We start from the raw sequence: 19,162 nt of genomic DNA on the forward strand, positions 1-19,162 counted from the left end.
GTAGAAATGATTAACTGTTTTCATTATCAACATTGGAGTCGCCTGGCTACACAGCCACAGAGCACCGGCCAAACGCCACGCCCACTAACATTTTTTCTCCAACATGAGTCTGGATTTGATCTACTCCCAATCGTTCTGATTGGTCCCAGAAACCAGAGCTGGCCTACACAAATCTTTGGTTCATGTAATTTTGACATTAGCACAAATGACTTCTAGGATGTTAGGTTCAGACTGATGTGTGGTGCGACCGACAGAGCAGCGGAATGAAATACAGGATTAGTCGTCTGGCAGACATTGAAGTAGCAACGTTTCTTAAAATAGGAAGGGATGACTCAATGAAAGAAGATGGAAACATTCAATGATTACGAGCTTGTGTTTTTCTCTGTGAAATGTACATGTATGACAAGTTATGTAGATGGAAATGTATTCTCATGTTATGTGTGTGTGTGCGCACGTGCGTGCATGCATGTGTGTCCTCAGACAGGGGAGTACGCCACTGATGATGAGGAGGAGGAGGCAGGGCCAGCTGCGGACAGGGGCGGGGACGGGGAGGGCGATGGCGAGAAGAGCATTGAGGTGTTCGATTTGCCAGAAACGGATGACATCATTTCCCCCTCAGAGTTGGATGCCACCAAACTCTACCAGAAGTTCAGAGAGGTCACTTCACATCCTCTTTCCTTATTTCCTTTAACCACTCTAAAAAAAGACAGAAGTTCCAATAAACACGTCTTACTATAAATTTATTTTCCTCGCATTAATGTCACTAATACTGTTGCCCAGCACTTTGAACTATTTCTTGGTCCTGATTGCAGGAAAGTCAAAGATTAAGAAATGACTGAAATAAAGTATTAGGCCGTTACTTTCTTCTAGAACCCTTTTTCCTTTTTAAAGTACCCAGTATTTAGCTGTTATGTTAATAATAATATGCCATTTAGCAGATGCTTTTATCCAAAGCGACTTACAGTCATGCGTGCATACATTTTTTGTGTATGGGTGGTCCCAGGGATCGAACCCACTACCTTGGCGTTATAAACGCCGTGCTCTACCAGCTGAGCTACAGAGGACCCTTTTTCCTTTTTATAGTAGCCAATATTTGGCCGTTACTTTCTTCTAGAACCCTTTTTCCTTTTTAAAGTAGCCAACCTGCAAGTAATATTGATTAAAAAGCCTTACTACCACTGCTGGCCCCGGAACATTTTGTCCCTCACTCCACACTTGTGTGACACACTTAACAAATTGCTCAAGCTGCACTGCGGTGTTCTGGATATTGAGTGATAAATCATGTAATCTCTACTGTCCCAAGACCTCTAAACTCTCTCTCTCTCCCCTTCCTCTCTCTTTCTCTCTCTCTTTACTTCTCTCTTTCTACTGTATGTCCTTCCTCTCTCTTTCTCTTTCTGTCATTCAATCTCCACTTTTCTCTCTGCCTATTAACTCCCACGCTACTTTCTGGCTTTCTCTCTCTCCCTCTCACTTTCAGTGGTAGAGAGTGATATGGCTCTTCCTAGTGCTGTGTGTGTGTGTGTGTGTCTGTATGTGTCTGTGTGTGTCTGTGTGTCTGTGTCTGTGTCTGTGTCTGTGTCTGTGTCTGTCTGTGTCTGTGTGTGTCTGTGTGTCTGTGTGTCTGTGTCTGTGTGTGTCTGTGTGTGTCTGTGTCTGCATGGGGCTTGTCCAGCACAGAGGCTGCTCAGCCAAGCGTTTGATCATCTTCTCCACCTCCTCCCTTTCTGCTCCCTCAGCTGCAGATCAAGCACACTGTCACCGAAGCAGAGATACAGAAGCTCAAAAACAAGGTAAGAAAGATCCCCTGCTGTCATCTCTAAGAATGGTATCAAATAAATATACAAAGTACAATAAAAGCATGAGGAATAGACATATGTTTGGAAAAAGGACGTCATTGGACAGTGCAGTGCATAATAGTTTCTATTTCAAGTTATTTCTGAATATTTAAGGCAATTACATGTATATTTCAGAAGTTTAGCTCCGCTGCACGGCTGAGTTGCCTCTCTTGCAGTTTCGTGTCGCAGGTGTCCAGGTGGTGAGTGAGCCAGTGGTTAAGTGAGAGTGACATGCAAGCAGGCAGAGAAACAAGAGCTTTTTAAAAGTGTCAGGTTTATCCCCTGCATCCTTATGAGGACAGCTTAGATCAAACTGCAGGAAATTATCTAAAAGCTTAGTAGATATTAACTGAATTCAATGACTGGATTTAGTGAAATTGAAAGATAAGCTTGTCGGTGTAATACTCTGAGCATGAGCTGCTCTGGTGGTCCTTGGGAGAGTGTTGCTTCAGAAGTTTGCCCTGAGGAGTAGAAGGATGGAATACAATAACAACGTTTGGAAGGAGGTTGCTATGCAAGAGTTTCTCTTTGTTGTGAAGGCTGGTTAGTGACCCGTAAGTTAAGAAGGTGTTCATCTCATAGCATAGTCTCATACCATAGTGTGTGTAGTCAGCCAGTCGGTCAGCCAGTCGGTCAGCCAGTCGGTCAGTCAGTCGGTCAGTCAGTCGGTCAGTCAGCCAGTCGGTCAGCCAGTCGGTCAGTCAGCCAGTCGGTCAGCCAGTCGGTCAGCCAGTCAGCCAGTCGGTCAGCCAGTCGGTCAGTCAGTCAGCCAGTCGGTCAGCCAGTCGGTCAGCCAGTCAGTCAGTCGGCCAGTCGGCCAGACAGTCAGTCAGTCAGTCAGTCGGCTTAGACATGGGAGTATTTGGGAATCTGTCGATACTGTGTTTGTGTTCCACTGTTTGTCTTTCATTACATACCTAATGGTGGGCGTACACTATTATACAATTCTGCCTAACCATGTTTGTGTGCATGGTGTACGTGTGTGTGTGTGTGTGTGTGTTTGTGTGTGTGTGTGTGTTTGTGCAAGCGTGCACACAAATGCTTCTGTGTATTTAATGTATACTAACTAAGTGTGTGATAGTGTGTGATAGTGTGTGTGTGTGCGTGCATGCGTGTGTGTGCGTGTGTGTGTGTGTGCTGCCATGCTAATGTGTTTATTTGTGTTCAGTATCTGAGTGTCTGTGTGCTTGTCTACCCCAGCTTGCAGCGGTGGACAGGGAGAAGGCACGCTGGGAGAAGGAGAAGAGCCAGCTGAAGGCCAGCATGGAGGAGAACAAGGAGAGGATGCTGAAGCTGGAGAGTTACTGGATCGAGGCCCAGACCCTGTGCCACACGGTCAACGAGCACCTGAAGGAGGCCCAGTGTCAATACACCACCCTAGAGAAGAAATACAACAAGGCCAAGAAACTCATCAAAGACTTCCAGCAGAAGTGAGTCAGAGTCTGGTGCTAAACTAGTCCACACACTCCAGATGTGTTGCTCTGGTCTAATCAGTAACTAGCCACACACTCCAGATCTGTTGCTCTGGTCTAATCAGTAACTAGCCACACACTCCAGATCTGTTGCTCTGGTCTAGTCAGTAACTAGCCACACACTCCAGATCTGTTGCTCTGGTCTAGTCAGTAACTAGCCACACACTCCAGATCTGTTGCTCTGGTCTAGTCAGTAACTAGCCACACACTCCAGATCTGTTGCTCTGGTCTAGTCAGTAACTAGTCGCACACTCCAGATGTGTTGCTCTGGTCTAGTCAGTAACTAGTCGCACACTCCAGATGTGTCTGTGTTATCTGTTGCCATTAGAGTAAAATGGGTTGTTTATGACTGAAAACCTGAACAATTACAACATTATTCAGTCCACTTTGGTTTATATGGACAAAGTCGTATCGTAGCTACTGTATGTTATTTAAGATTCAAATCCAAATTTAGAGGCCATTTCAAATTGCAGCTTATTTTAGGTAATACACAGCTGTTATTCAAACCCTGTTATTTTCCTACAGTATATGTATCAAACTTTTCCACCCATTAATCTGGAGGACATTTTAACCAAGTGGCACTTAGTTGAATCATCTCTTTAGAGAGCGAGAGAGCTGTGTTGACTTCCTATGCAGCTCTCGTCCACACCGCAGCCTCTCTCTCAGAACAGTGAGTTGATCTATATGGTCGTTCCCATCAGAAGCGCTTTGCCACTCTCCGCTCTGACTTCCTTTAATTGCCTTTGTCCTTGAAACAAACTCTCCCTCCATTTTAACAGCAGCAATGTTGAACAGGCCAGAACAAGACAGGCAGATAATTTCACCAAGTGGATGTAGTGAGCACAAGGAATTGCAAATGTCTCAAGAGCCAATGTCTGTGTGTCTGTCTGTCCGTGTTGGGTTTGTTATGGTTGTCTGTCTGTGTGAGTGTGCGTGCAAGGGAGCCTTGCGTCCTTCAGCCCTGCGTCCTTCAGCCCTGTGTCCTTCAGCCTTGTAAGAGAGAGGCAGGACTGTGTCATGCTGTCTCTGTGACTTTACTTCACTGAGCTCTTATCCTCCCTGGGATATTCTCCTTTTACCATTTTTACATGTTCTCATAGACACACACACAGAAATGCGCACACACATATGCGCGCGCACACACACACACACACTATACCCTTTCCCTTGTACACTCCTGTTAAAGGAGACAACACAGAAAGGAGCTCTACATATCCCGTCACATTCACACATTCCTGTCCTCACCCCTGTGAGAGGAACGGTCCCAACTCCCCAACTCCCCAACCACCTAACACTCCATCTCTGTCCTCACCCCTGTGAGAGGAACGGTCCCAACTCCCCAACCACCTAACACTCCGTCTCTGTCCTCACCCCTGTGAGAGGAACGGTCCCAACTCCCCAACCACCTAACACTCCGTCTCTGTCCTCACCCCTGTGAGAGGAACGGTCCCAACTCCCCAACCACCTAACACTCCGTCTCTGTCCTCACCCCTGTGAGAAGAACGGTCCCAACTCCCCAACCACCTAACACTCCGTCTCTGTCCTCACCCCTGTCAGATGAGCTGTCCCCAACCATCCAAACACCTTACACTATGTCCCTGTCCTTACACCGAACACTCTACCTATCCTCACCTCTGTCAGAGGGCCTCGAACGTACCCTTCTAACCTCCATCTCCTCCTCTCTCTCTGTTTCTTCCAGGGAGGTGGAGTTTGTCCAGAAGGAGGATGCAGAGAGGAAGAGGCTGGAGGATGCAGAGAAGTCCCACCTGGAAGAGATCCAGGGACTGCAAGTCAGGGTAATATGCTCTCTCAATGGCCTTCCTCTATGGTCATCTAATCTATGCTGCTGAGTACATCCAGGTGTAGAGTGAAATTGATCTTGGGTCAGTTTAGCATCTTCCCCATTAATGGTTAGGGTTAGGATTGGGGGAGGGGAAGCTGATCCTAGATCTGTACCTAGGGAAACTACAATCCAGAGCGTAAATCCACCACTAAAGATCAGACTCATTTACATGCATATGGCTGTGTGATATGTTTATACCGGTAGCTATAAAAGTGTACATTGTATACCTGTGTAAGTACAAGATAAATCCCTGATTCCCCCTACCAGCCGTAGAACACTGGGACAGCACCTGGGACAGGTCTTTGTATGAATGTGCGCATACCAGCCCACTAAACATAAGCACACTGCTTTGATTAGCACACTGGTTTGATTAGCACAGTGGTCTTCAAACCTCACCTCACGGACACCCAGACGTTTCACAATTTTGTTGTAGCTCTGAACTAGCTCCCCTGATTGACCTAGTCCAGGGCTTTATGATTAGTTGACAATTAGAATCAAATCAAATTGTATTGGTCACATACACATATTTAGCAGATGTTATTGCGGGTGTAGTGAAATGCTTCTGTTCCTAGCTCCAACAGTGCAGTAATATCTAACAATACACACAAACCTAAAAGTAAAAGAATGGAATTATAATGTGAGAAATAACACAAAAAAACAAAACATACTGCAAAGTTGCTAGAAACAGTGTGGCCATGTCTACCGGCTCCATCTTATCGGGTATGCTAGCTCTGAAGTAGATCAAAGACATGGAACGGCTGGGGGTCCCAGAGGAGAGGTTTGAAAACCGCTGGATTAGCACACTGCCTTGACAGGGCCCTGCTGGTACATTTACATTTTAGCAGATGCTCTTATCCAGAGCGACTTACAGTTAGTGAGTGCATACATTATTTATTTTTATTTTTCATACTGTCCCCCCATGGGAATCGAACCCACAACCCTGGCGTTGCAAACGCCATGCTCTACCAACTGAGCTACATCCTGCATGGGTCACTTACACTGAAACTCACTCGAAACAGTTTCTTCACAGATTGCAGCCCTGGAGTCTGAGCTGATGCAACTGATGAAACAAAATGGCATCCAGGTGAACAACAACAACAACAGTGCCCAACAGAGTCCTGGGAAGGCCGGTCCTGCCAGAGGTGAGTCTCAGGGAGATTGGGAGATACAGAAATACGCTGCTTACACTCTACTACAATTATAGCAATCTTCCTCCCCAGGCAGTAATACCCCACACTGTGGTAATATAATACACATTACTGGTCATATTCAGAAATTATCTGCCTGTCTTGTTCTGGCCTGTTCAACATTGCTGCTGTTAAAATGGAGGGAGAGTTTGTTTCAAGGACGATATAAGCTTTTTGTGCATATCAAACATTTCTGGGGGGAAAAATTCAGCTCATGAAACATTGGACAAACACTTTATATGTTGCGTTTATATTTTTGTTCGGTGTATATCTACATAATTTACCTCTCTACATCTACAATACCAGTCAAAAGTTTGGACACACCTACTCATTCAAGGGTTTTGGTTTAATTTTTACTATTTTCTACATTGTAGAATAATAGTGAAGACATCAAAACTATGAAATAACACATATGGAATCATGTAGTAACCAAAAAAGTGTTAAACAAATCCAAATGTATTTTATATGTGAGATTCTTCAATGTAGCCACCCTTTGCCTTGATGACAGCTTTGCACACTCTTGGCATTCGCTCAACCAGCTTCACCTGGAATGCTTTTCCAACAGTCTTGAAGGAGTTCCCACATATGCTGAGCACTTGTTGGCTACTTTTCCTTCACTCTGCAGTCCAACTCATCCCAAACCATCTCAATTGGGTTGAGGTCGGGAGATTGTGGAGGCCAGGTCATCTGATGCAGCACTCCATCACTCTCCTTCTTGGTCAAATAGCCCTTACACAGCCTGTTGAAAAATAAATGATATTTTAAGCACAAACCAGATGGGATGGCATATCACTGCAGAATGCTGTGGTAGCCATTCTGGTTAAGTGTGCCTTGAATTCTAAATAAATCATTGACAGTGTCACCAGCAAAGTACCCCCACACCATCACACCTCCTCCTCCATGCTTCACGGTGGGAACCACACATGCGGAGATCATCCATTCACCTACTCTGCTTCCCACAAAGAGACGGTGTTTGGAACCAAAAATCTCACATTTGGACTCATCAGACCAAAGATCAAATTTCCACCGGTCTAATGTCCATTGCTCGTGTTTCTTGGCCCAAGCAAGTCTCTTCTTCTTATTGGTGTCCTTTAGTAGTGGTTTCTTTGCAGCAATTCGACCATGAAGGCCTGATTCACACATTCTCCTCTGAACAGTTGATGTTGAGATGTGTCTGTTACTTGAACTCTGTGAAGCATTTATTTGGGCTGCAATTTCTGAGGCTGGTAACTCTAATGAACTTATCTTCTGCAGCAGAGATAACTCTGGGTCTTCCTTTCCTGTGGCGGCCCTCATGAGAGCCAGTTTCATCATAGAGCTTGATGGTTTTTGCGACTGCACTTGAAGAAACTTTCAAAGTTCTTTACATTTTCCGTATTGACTGACCTTCCTGTCTTAAAGTAATGATGGACTGTCATTCCTCTTTGTTTATTTGAGCTGTTCTTGCCATAAATGGACTTGGTCTTTTACCAAATAAGGCTATCTTCTGTATACCACCCCTACGTTGTCACAACACAACTGATTGGCTCAAACGCATTAAGAAGGAAACTCCACAAATTAACTTTTAACAAGGCACACCTGTTAATTGAAATGCATTCCAGGTGACTACCTCATGAAGCTGGTTGAGAGAATGCCAAGAGTGTGCAAAGCTGTCCATCAAGGCAAAGGGTGGCTACTTTGAAGAATCTCAAATATAAAATATATTTTGGTTTGTTTAACACTTTTTTGGTTACTACATGATTCCATATGTGTTATTTCATAGTTTTGATGTCTTCACTATTATTCTACAATGTAGAAAATAGTAAAAATAAAGCAAAACCCTTGAATGAGTAGGTGTGTCCAAACTTTTGACTGGTACTGTATATCTATATAATTTACCCCTTTACAACTACATCTATGTCATTTACATCTCTACATCTACATCTATATAATTTACCTTTCTCTACATCTATATCTATATAATTGACCTCTCTCTACATCTACAGTGGCTTGCGAAAGTATTGACCCCCTTGGCATTTTTCCTATTTTGTTGCCTTACAACCTGGAATTAAAATGGATTTTTTGGGTGTTTGTATCATTTGATTTACACAACATGCCTACCACTTTACTTTGAAGATACAAAATATTTTATATTGTGAAACAAACAGGAAATAAGACAAAAAAACAGAGAACTTGAGCGTGCATAACTATTCACCCCCCCAAAGTCAATACTTTGTAAAGCCACCTTTTGCAGCAATTACAGATGCAAGTCTCTTGGGGTATGTCTGTATAAGCTTGGGACATCTAGCCAATGGGATTTCTGCCCATTCTTCAAGGCAAAACTGCTCCAGCTCCTTCAAGTTGGATGGGTTCCGCTGGTGTACAGCAATCTTTAAGTCATGCCACAGATTCTCAATTGGATTGAGGTCTGGGCTTTGACTAGGCCATTCCAAGACATTTAAATATTTCCCCTTAAACAACTCGAGTGTTGCTTTAGCAGTATGCTTAGGGTCATTGTCCTGCTGGAAGGTGAACGTCTCAGTCTCAAATCTCTGGAAGACGGAAACAGGTTTCCCTCAAGAATTTCCCTGTATTTAGCGCCATCCATCATTCCTTCAATTCTGACCAGTTTCCCAGTCCCTGCCGATGAAAAACATGGTGTTCTCGGGGTGATGAGAGGTTTGTTGTGGTGCCATATTCTTTCAATTTTTTTATAATGGATTTAATGGTGCTCCGTGGGATGTTCAAAGTTTCTAATATTTTTTTATAACCCAACCCTTATCTGTACTTCTCCACAACTTTGTCCCTGACCTGTTTGGAGAGCTCCTTGGTCTTCATGGTGCCGCTTGCTTGGTGGTGCCCCTTGCTTAGTGGTGTTGCAGACTCTGGGGCCTTTCAGAACAGGTGTATATATACTGAGATCATGTGACACTTAGATTGCACACAGGTGGACTTTATTTAACTAATTATGTGACTTCTGAAGGTAATTGGTTGCACCAGATCTTATTTAGGGGCTTCATAGCAAAGGGGGTGAATACATATGTACGCACCACTTTTCCGTTATTTATCTTTTAGAATTTTTTGAAACAAGTAATTTCACTTCACCAATTTGGACTATTTTGTGTATGTCCATTACATGAAATCCAAATAAAAATCAATTTAAATTATAGGTTGTAATGCAACAAAATAGGAAAAACGCCAAGGAGGATGAATACTTTTGCAAGGCACTGTATATCTATATAATTTATTATATATAGTGCACTACTTAATTATATAAGTAGTGCACTATATAGGGAATAGGGTTCCATTTGGGATGCACACTGTGTAGATGATGCATTGTTTATAGCATGTACTGTGAGGGAGATTCAGGACACTATTTCCATAAATGTTATTGCCAATGCAACAAGGACAGCTTGTCCCACCATCACAATGTCCCTGCCTTAGCTATAAGTCTCTATCAGGGTATTTCAATAGATAGCAATGGAGGCTGTAGAGAGAAATTACATATCCTTAGGAGGGGTTGATGTGTGAGTGTCACTCAAACCCTGAGATACACCCTACATCTCTCCTATTTGCTCCTTTCCTATTTCCTATGCCCTCAAACTCTGCTGTTATTGCTTTAGTAAGGACATGGAGGGGCAAACAAGGACTGTGTCTGACTCCAAATGTAATTTGGGATGTAGCTTGTGTTACTGCATACTGTCAACACTAGCTCCAAGACATACAGTACCCAAAGGCTTGAGATATGTCCTTGGATTAAAGCTTGTTTTGCTTGTTGCTCCTTTTTTGTAAATCCCTCTTACTCTTTTTTGTCACTGTGCATTACCTCTGAATGAACTTTGAACTTTGACCTCGTACTCCAATGCCACTTCACTAAACAAACAAACAGTAAACAAATACAAACAAATTCTGTCCGTAACACGTAAACACACGTCTGGGTTTTGGGCTATTCCCTATGGGCCCTGAAAAAAAGTAGCGCACTATGTAGGGAATAGGATTCCATTTGGGACGTGAACTTTCACTGTTCTTTTTTTCTTCAGGGCTCCTCTGGCTTTTCTTCCAGGCCCAGTCTATTATAATGGATTATACTGGCCCTTGATCTGCTATCTCCATAACTGGCCTGATAAGGGGACAATGGGCAGTCTCTGAATACTGATCCAGATCTGGAGAGACTGAATGAGGCAGTTCAATAAGAAATATCAGGAAGAGAGGGAGAGAGAGGGGGAGGGAGGGAAAGGGGGAGGGGGAGAGAGAGAGGCAGAACTTGAGGGAGAGCAGGGGCGAGAGGAAGAGTGAGGAATGACCTCTGACATGATGACAACAGGTGCTCCTTCTGTGGCGTTCTGTGTTGTTGTGTGTAGCTAGACATACGGTTCATACAATTTTGTAGATCTACATTTAAATAGGACCTGATGACAAACCGTCTCTCTTTTATCACAGATTAGGTTAATATACATTTTCATGTAATTCTAAAGCAAGTGGATCTTTATTAGCCTGGTCCCAGATCTGTTTGTGCTATCATGCCAACTCCTTGTCATGACATGATAGCACAAACCGATCTGGGATCAGGCTAGACCTATATGACTGTTGAACACATGTAACTAAGGATGGTTGTGTTGTGTGTGTTGTTCCAGAGCTGAATGAGGAGGTTCCCCACACTGGTAGCAGACAGAGCCTCTCCAGAGGACGACTACAGGACAGCATCAGCTCTGCAGAGGGAGAGGTTAGTATGGACACACACACACGCATGGTGAATGCACACACACACAATCAAACACACAAAGAGCACATGTTCTGGTGATTCACACACACTCACACCCTTTTAATATCCACAAAAATGATAATATTTTCTGCTATAATCACCACCAGATGTTGTATCAACATCACTCATTGAAAATGAATTGAACTGTTTTCACATTTATATGTTTTATTTAAAGTTAATTACACTGATAGTGTTTGTTTGGTTAGCCCTGTCCGTCCTCTGACCTAATAAAAAAGCCTTTATGTAATTTGCTGGCTATGAGTGGGTGCCCTGCGGCACACTAATTTAATCCTGAGTGGTGGCAAAGCCTATTCTCCCTCCTTAATGAGATAATTGCTGGTAAAGTCAACTTCGGAAAACACTCTTTCCCAGTTATAAGATCTGTCCCTTACTCAGCAAAAATAATGAACAAGGCTTTGTCCCAAATTCCATCCTATTCCCTTTATAGTGCACTACTAGTGTACTATATAGGGAATAGGGTGCCATTTGTAACGCAGCCCAGGACTATAGGCTTAGAAAGCCAAGGAGACAGACAGTCACCAGACACTATACTGGAGGAAATCATGCAATTAGTGTGTAACCTTTACTACGGGAAGATAACGACCTCAGGATAATGGTACAGAGAGAGAGAGAGAGAGAGGGAGGGAGGAAGGGAGGGAGGGAGGGGGGAGGGAGGGAGGGAGGGAGAGGACATGTTTCATTTACAGAGCTAGGTGGCTGTCAGGTGCCTTAGGGTGAACTGTCTCAGTGGCTCTCTTTTTTTGATAGCATTGTTAAAGTAAATATCTCTCTCTCTCTCTCTCTCTCTCTCTCTCTCTCTCTCTCTCTCTCTCTCTCTCTCTCTCTCTCTCTCTCTCTCTCTCTCTCTCTCTCTCTCTCTCTCTCTATCTATCCCTCCTTCCATGTTCCTCCCTCCCTCCCTGCCTCCCTCCTTCTCACTCTGTCCCCCCTTCTCACCTCTCCCTCTCCCTCTCTCTCTCTACAGGCATCAGAGTGTCCTGGCAGTACTCGTTCGTCCATCCGGAGTGCAGCCTCCAGGGCCCCTGGCAGTGCTGAGGGCTCCCCCAGACACACCCTCTTCCAGCAGGCTGCAGACAACGACGGTCAGTGTAGAACCTCATCATGAAACATTTAATTGTTCATCAAGCGGCCTCATGTTATAGATACAGGAGATAGTCCCTATTGGCCATTCTGGCTTGGACAAATCTTACTTACTTACCCTAAACTATTTTACTTGTCGTTTTTTAAGTAAAGTGTTACCCACATGTTTAAGGCTAGCATCTCAAGAATATGAATGTTGAACCCGAATTATCGCGCAGATCTCCCATTGTCTTCAATAATGATTTACAAGAAAGTCACATGCTTGATTCCAATGTAGGTTATCACTATCATTTGCTGTATGTTTGCATATATTTGCTGGACCTCTCTGATGATGTGTGCAGGGTCTCAGTCTCCTGTGGTGTCCAGCCCCTCTCTCAGCCTGGAGGAGAAGACCACCAGCAGAGGTCTGGACCCACTTAGACCAAACAAAGGGAAGGACCCCAGAAGCTCACCTGGAAACAGGTGCTAACCACCTCTCTGCCACTGTGTTCCTCTGACTCCAGGGTGAAGTTTCCCCTAAGTACAGATCTAGGATCAGCTTCCCCTCCCCCAATCCTAACATTGCTAAACTGACCCCAGATGAGCGTCTAGAGGTTACTACCCGTTCCTCTGACTGCTGTGCTGCTAGATACTGTATACTTAGACTGGCTCAGATCCATACTGAGGGCTTACTCTAGGATGTTTCCCAGCTGTTGCAGACCGTGTGTGTGTTTGTTTGTCTGTGTCTGCGACTGGTCATCTAAATCCCCACTGTGGGTCAGACTCTGAGACTGTCTGTATGACTGAGTGAGGCTGACCGGTTGACTGGAAGCAGCTGCTGTGACTGTCTGTATGACTGAGTGAGGCTGACTCTGGTTTGCTGGAAGCAGCTGCTGTGACTGTCTGTATGACTGAGTGAGGCTGACTCTGGTTGGCTGGAAGCAGCTGCTGTGACTGTCTGTATGACTGAGTGAGGCTGACTCTGGTTGGCTGGAAGCAGCTGCTGTGACTGTCTGTATGACTGAGTGAGGCTGACTCTGGTTGGCTGGAAGCAGCTGCTGTGACTGTCTGTATGACTGAGTGAGGCTGACTCTGGTTGGCTGGAAGCAGCTGCTGTGACTGTCTGTATGACTGAGTGAGGCTGACTGGTTGGCTGGAAGCAGCTGCTGTGACTGTCTGTATGACTGAGTGAGGCTGACTCTGGTTGGCTGGAAGCAGCTGCTGTGACTGTCTGTATGACTGAGTGAGGCTGACTCTGGTTGGCTGGAAGCAGCTGCTGTGACTGTCTGTATGACTGAGTGAGGCTGACTCTGGTTGGCTGGAAGCAGCTGCTGTGACTGTCTGTATGACTGAGTGAGGCTGACTCTGGTTGGCTGGAAGCAGCTGCTGTGACTGTCTGTATGACTGAGTGAGGCTGACTCTGGTTGGCTGGAAGCAGCTGCTGTGACTGTCTGTATGACTGAGTGAGGCTGACTCTGGTTGGCTGGAAGCAGCTGCTGTGATTGAAGACAGCAACGCAGCTGGGACTCCTACACAACACACAGGGGTCACTGCACACCCATCCCACCAAACCCACCCCTCTATCCCACCAAACCCACCCCTCTATCCCACCAAACCCACCCCTCTATCCCACCAAACCCACCCCTCCATCCCACCAAAACGACCCTTCCCTCCATAAACCCCTTCAACCCATTAACTTACCCCCCACCCCTCTGCCGCACTAACACCATTCTTGATCAGGCAGGGGTCTGTCTGTGGAACTATCCATGAACACATCACTGATGCAGGAGTAGCCTATGCTTGCTGCTTGCTCAATGGCTGTGGATGATAAGAGAGCGCTATACCACAAACAGACATGCACACAGGCACACACACACACACACACACACACACACACACACACACACACACACACAGTATTCAGGTTTTGTGTTTAGTAGATTCATTTCTGTGTGACTCAGTCGTGGATCAGAGAGAGGTCAATGAGTCCACCTCACCTCCAACACTGCCTGGGTCAGTTCACTACGTGTCCAGCCCTGTTATCCTCAGAGAGGAGTAAAAAGTAACAGCTTGATAACTGCCTGAACCTGTCTGGTTTCTCCTTTGACAATTTGTTCTTCTCTCTGGAGAAGCGTTTTACTGGTTTTAATGTTTAGTAAATCTGGCCTTGTGTCTATAGTTGTTTTCTACCAACATAACAGTCTGTCTCTCTCTACTAACCCATGTCTCTTCTCCCCAGTTCTACAGAGCCCTCTGCTGAGAATAGCCCAGAGAAACTCAAGGCCAAGGTATGTGTGTGAAGAGAACCCCAATGTACACAGTAAACAGGAACAGGGCATCTCCATGGTAATACATATTGACAGTGCTCCCTGTAGTGTGCTAATGCATATTATTATATAATACCTGTAGGTTATTGTGTTGCATTATGTGTGTTTTTCTGTCTGGTTCTGATGCCTTTCTGTTTAACAGAAATCTAGTACATGGCCACACTTCTTCTCCTATTCATATTACTTGGTAATGTATTTGTATTTTTTTGCTCCAATCATACCCAATCAAAAATAATACAAACAATTACTGCACGTAGCAGGGTATGAAGCAGTCTGATTAGCATATTCTTAATGCACTTGTTATTGAAGTTAATTTCAGTAATTTGCACAAATTTAGAAGGTGTATTGGATTAGAATAATTAAATTAAATCAAATGGAAATCAGACCAGTAATTCATAATTCCTTCAAGGGTTTGAATCATCATAACTCATTTATTTAGTTATTATAATTTCAAAGGTTGGGTTTTAGCATAACGGCATTTCTCTTTTAATCACATAACCTGGCGCTCACTTTGTGACTGATTATGTTTGATTTGTCCATAGTAATTAATGAATTACATATTCTCTAGCCACTGATGTTATTAATCAAGCTATAGCAATGGGGAAATCCCTTCAAGTGTACAAAACATTATGAACAGCTGCTCTTTCCATGACATATACTGATCAGGTGAATCCAGGTGAAAGCTATGATCACTTATTAAATCCTTTTCAATCAGTGTAGCTGAAGGGGAGGAGACAGGTTAAAGAGGGATTTTTAAGCCTTCAGACAATTGAGACATGGATTGTGTGTGTGCCATTCAGAGGGTGAATGGGCAAGACAAAATATTTAAGTGCCTTTGAACTGGGTATGATAGTAGGTGCCATGCGTACCAGTTTGAGTGTGTCAAGAACTGCAACGCTGCTGGGTTTTTCACACTCAACAGTTTCCTGTGTGTATCAAGAATGGTCCACCTCCCAAAGGACATCCAGCCAACTTGACACAACTGTGGGAAGCATTGGAGTCAATATGGGCCAGCATCCCTGTGGAACACTTTCGGCACCTTGTAGTCCATGCCCCGACGAATTCAGGCTGTTCTGAGGGCAAAAGGGGGTGCAACTCAATATTAGGAAGGTGTTCCTAATGTTTTGTACACTCAGTGTACAATATCCAATGTCTTCCATAGTACCTAGTCTTTCATCCCTGATACATAACCCTAAGGGAGGTAAATGTTGAAGTGCTGTGTCTCTCTCTTCTCACAAACCTCAAGGCTGCACACCAATGAATTAGTAATAGATAGTGTGAATCAAGCTTTTCACCTAAAAAAAGGACCAGAGAGATACTGTAGGTGCAGCTAGTTTCCCAGCTCAGTGGATCCAATCTGGCCACAGGCAAGATAATCAGACAGACTTATATCACAATACTCAGACCAAAAGGAAGGTTATGTTTGTGCTGACATCAAATGACGGCTATAGCTGACACCAGGTTTTTTCAAGCCTCCACATGGCTTGTTGACTAAGGAACACCCACCTGGGGCGGTTAGGTAGGTAGATAGATAGGTAGGTCGGGCCAGCTGTAAGCTTCAGAGATTAAGATGCCCCAGTCTGTCTGCCAGACAGCGTTTATTATTGTTATCACTGGGGATAGAGAGAACTACTGAGGTCTCACAGGTAAACACACACACATAAACACACATGCCCGTGCACATGAGCGTTCACACACAAACATATGCATGCACAGCCAGACAAACATACACACACACACACACACACTCACACACACACTGCAGGGTCAAGATGACTGAGCTCAGATACAGATCCGCAGACAGCAACTCAAACCACAGTAAAATGACACATTCCATTTCATTATGCAGTATAATATTTAAGTTCTATTTAATTGCATCACATACAGTACATGTTTGATCATTGATTAATACAATACGTCTCTGAATCAGCCATAGGTGTGCGAATATTCTCTTTCTGGGTTTATGTTAGAGGCCCTCTAGTATATTCCCTCTTAATTATGAAATCATTGATTGAAGTAATCAATCAGCAGCACATTACTTCAACAATGGCATTTATTAGCTGTAGATTAAAAACATCATACAACAAAAATGGCTTTGTGTTGAGAGGGGAATACAATGTAACAGACCTTGAAATGAACTGAGATAGACTATAGCCAGACATAGTCTGTGTCTGAAATGGCAGCCTATTCCCCACTACTTTTGACCAGGGCCCATAGGGCACTTTATAGGGAATAGGCTGCCATTTTGGATGTAGACAATGTTTTGACTAAGGTCTGATAGACTTCTGCATGGTGTTGTTCTCCATAGGGTCCTGTGGTGAAGGATGATCTGAGTGCCAGCAGTAGCAGCTCAGGGGAGGTCTGTGGTCTGCTGACTGAAGCCAAGATGTCCGGTCGCTCACACACCCTGGTGCTCTCCTCAGACGAGGTGAGAAACAAGGATTTGCTCTCACATAAAAAATCGACCTAGTATCAACAATCACTAGTTATTCAACCTAAAATGTAAAAGAATGTGAGTAAAAAATTAAGAAAAAAGGGACCTATATTTCACCGTATAGTGCTCCTGTCCTGTCATGCCGAATAACCTCTGGTTGCCAAGTGTCCGGAATGTGTAACAATGGTGTTCAAATGGCCTATTCCATGTTTAATTCCTTACAACTTATATTCTATTTAACTATCTTTGATGTTAGCAACTGTAGCTTCGCTTGTCGGCCATTTTGGATCTTGTATGTACCCTGTAGGATTGTAAGTCCCCTGTAGCTCAGTTGGTAGAGCATGGTGCTCGCAACGCCAGGGTTGTGGGTTCGTTTCCCACAGGGGGCCAGTATGAAATGTATGCACTCACTAACTGTAAGTCGCTCTGGATAAGAGCGTCTGCTAAATGACGTAAATGTAAAGGGCACCATTGTGTGCCCTGACCTGCTGCTGCTGTGTTAACAAAGTGTCCTGTCCTGTTGTCCTCTGTGCTGCCATGTTCAGAGTCTGGATATGATAGACGACGAGGTGAGATCTGGCTCTGAGTGGCCACCAAGGAAGCCTGAAAAACCAAACATTATGCATGCTCCCCATACTGTCTACCTAGCCTGCAAAAAGCCTGTGTTTACATCACATGGCTGCTTACCCATTAGTCTAAACCGCTCATCTGTTTTTCATAAACCTCTATTGAAGTGCATGTCTCAAATGGGACGTTCAGTCTTCAGCATTCTCTCAGCTTCTATTCTAGACATTTAGAAATGATTCATTTGAAATCACCCATCTCGATGTGTGCTCTCTCGGCACAGCATGTGGGGAAAGATATCATGGGTTTAGAGAGGTTCTATTTAACCTCTTAACTTCTGATTGTGTCTGTGTGTCTCTGTCTCTGTGTGTGTCTAGATCCTAGATGAGGGCCAGTGCCCCAAGCAGCACCAGTGGCAGAATCTCAGTGTGACAGAGTGGACCTCCCAGCAGGTGTCTCGCTGGCTCATGGGACTAAACCTGGAGCAGTACATCCCAGAGTTCACGGTCAAGAATGTGGACGGAGACCAGCTACTGCAGCTGGACAGTACTGAGCTCAAGGTGAAGGACTGAAGCCTGTGTTAATGTGTATATCCAGCTGGGTTGGTCACTTCGGGATTCAACCCTAAGTGCATTATAGAGCACCAAACTATACAGCCGACAATGCACCTTTTAAATGCATGTTCCCCGACGTTCGCGGAGATCACACTCATGGTAAACTCTGCATGTCAGTTCAAGCCTAAAAAGTCCTGGCCTTAGTTACTAGTTAGTTACTAGTATCACCTTGTTTACATATTCTCATTGTTGCCAGGGTGTTTGGTGTAACCCGTCAAGCTAACGTTTTGATATAGTAATTGATTCTGAGTACATTTCAGTCATTGCCTTCTATAGTTGCCCTGAAACTTTGGGCCAATATACAGTACCAGTCAAAAGCTTGGACACACCTACTCATTCCAGGGTTTTTCTTTGTAGAATAATAGTGAAGACATCAAAACTATGAAATAACACATATGGAATCATGTAGTAACCATAAAAGTGTTGATGTGTTTGCCTTGATGAAAGCTTTGCACACTCTTGGCATTCTCTCAACCAGCTTCATGAGGTAGTCACCTGTAATGCACCTTAAAAGTTAATTTGTGGAATTTCTTTCCTTCTTAATGCGTTTGAGCCAATCAGTTGTGTTGTGACAAGGTAGGGGGTGTATACAGAAGATAGCCCTATTTGGTAAAATAGTCCATATTATGGCAAGAACAGCTCAAATAAGCAAAGAGAAATGACAGTCCATCATTACTTTAAGACATGAAGGTCAGTCAATACGGAACATTTCAAGAACTTTGAAAGTTTCCACAAATGCAGTCGCAAAAACCATCAAGCACTATGATGAAACTGGCTCTCATGAGGACCGCCACAGGAAAGGAAGACCCACAGTTACCTCTGCTGCAGAGGATAAGTTCATTGGAGATACCAGCCTCAGAAATTGCAGCCCAAATAAATTCTTCACAGAGTTCAAGTAACAGACACATCTCAACATCAACTGTTCAGAGGAGAATGTGTGAATCAGGCCTTCATGGTCGAATTGCTGCAAAGAAACCACTACTAAAAGAAACCAATAAGAAGAAGAGACTTGCTTGGGCCAAGAAACACGAGCAATGGACATTAGACCGGTGGAAATCTGTC

At 44.2% G+C, this 19,162-nt stretch overlaps 1 pseudogene across 1 annotated transcript in view; it reads left to right on the forward strand.

Annotated features, from left to right (window-relative positions):
- Positions 1-19,162, forward strand: part of LOC311119897 (neurabin-1-like) — a 61,579-nt pseudogene that overhangs the window by 40,518 nt on the left and 1,899 nt on the right. Inside the window, exons 5-17 of the transcript XR_014615245.1 lie at positions 481-657; positions 1,740-1,793; positions 3,039-3,268; positions 5,010-5,106; positions 6,184-6,295; positions 10,954-11,042; positions 12,067-12,184; positions 12,524-12,644; positions 14,401-14,449; positions 14,631-14,675; positions 16,797-16,916; positions 17,468-17,491; positions 17,864-18,046. The product of XR_014615245.1 is annotated as a neurabin-1-like (transcript). The remainder of the gene's footprint in view (positions 1-480; positions 658-1,739; positions 1,794-3,038; positions 3,269-5,009; positions 5,107-6,183; positions 6,296-10,953; positions 11,043-12,066; positions 12,185-12,523; positions 12,645-14,400; positions 14,450-14,630; positions 14,676-16,796; positions 16,917-17,467; positions 17,492-17,863; positions 18,047-19,162) is intronic.

The sequence above is a fragment of the Coregonus lavaretus genome (assembly GCF_964263955.1).
Source record: "Coregonus lavaretus genome assembly, chromosome: 3".
In the NCBI taxonomy this organism is placed as follows: Eukaryota; Metazoa; Chordata; class Actinopteri; order Salmoniformes; family Salmonidae; genus Coregonus; species Coregonus lavaretus.